This window comes from Manacus vitellinus, unplaced genomic scaffold, assembly GCF_001715985.3.
Source record: "Manacus vitellinus isolate BGI_N305 unplaced genomic scaffold, ASM171598v3 scaffold_47_pilon, whole genome shotgun sequence".
Lineage (NCBI taxonomy): Eukaryota > Metazoa > Chordata > Aves > Passeriformes > Pipridae > Manacus > Manacus vitellinus.
This window is the reverse complement of record NW_021940585.1, coordinates 31,899-32,540: the sequence shown is the minus strand read 5'-3', so window position 1 is coordinate 32,540 and position 642 is coordinate 31,899.

Here is a 642-nt window from a genome sequence, read left to right as displayed (position 1 = left end):
GATCCCAACGTGGATCCCAGCATGGATCCCAGCACGGATCCCAACGTGGATCCCAGTGTGGATCCCAACGTGGATCCCAACGTGGATCCCAGCACGGATCCCAGCACGGATCCCAACGTGGATCCCAGCACGGATCCCAGCATGGATCCCAACACGGATCCCACCATGGATACCACCATGGATCCCAGCATGGATCCCAACACGGATCCTACCATGGATCCCACCATGGATCCCAACACGGATCCCAGCACGGATCCCAGCACGGAGCTGCCCCCCAGAACACCGGGAATTCAGCACCGAGCCCGGAGCCCAGGGCTGGGAGTGCTCACCCTCCTAAGAGGGAGTTACCTGGGTTAGTGGGCGTCCTGCCCACCCTCAGTGCCACCCATGCATGCCAAAGGAGCAGCACTGGGACTGGGGAGGTTTGGGGAGGAACGGGCTGAGGATCCCAGAGCTCCTGCGAGGCCTTCGAGGATGGAAGGGTTCAGAGGTGACTCGGGAGAGCTCAGCACCAGCAGCCTCTTCCCAAGCCCAAACATGCTCCCACCTACTCCCCCAACACATCTCCTGTCCCAAAATAAGTCCAAGCCCCCGAATTCCCCGGGCTGCCCTTCCCAGTGACCCACAGCCAGATCCCAGGGC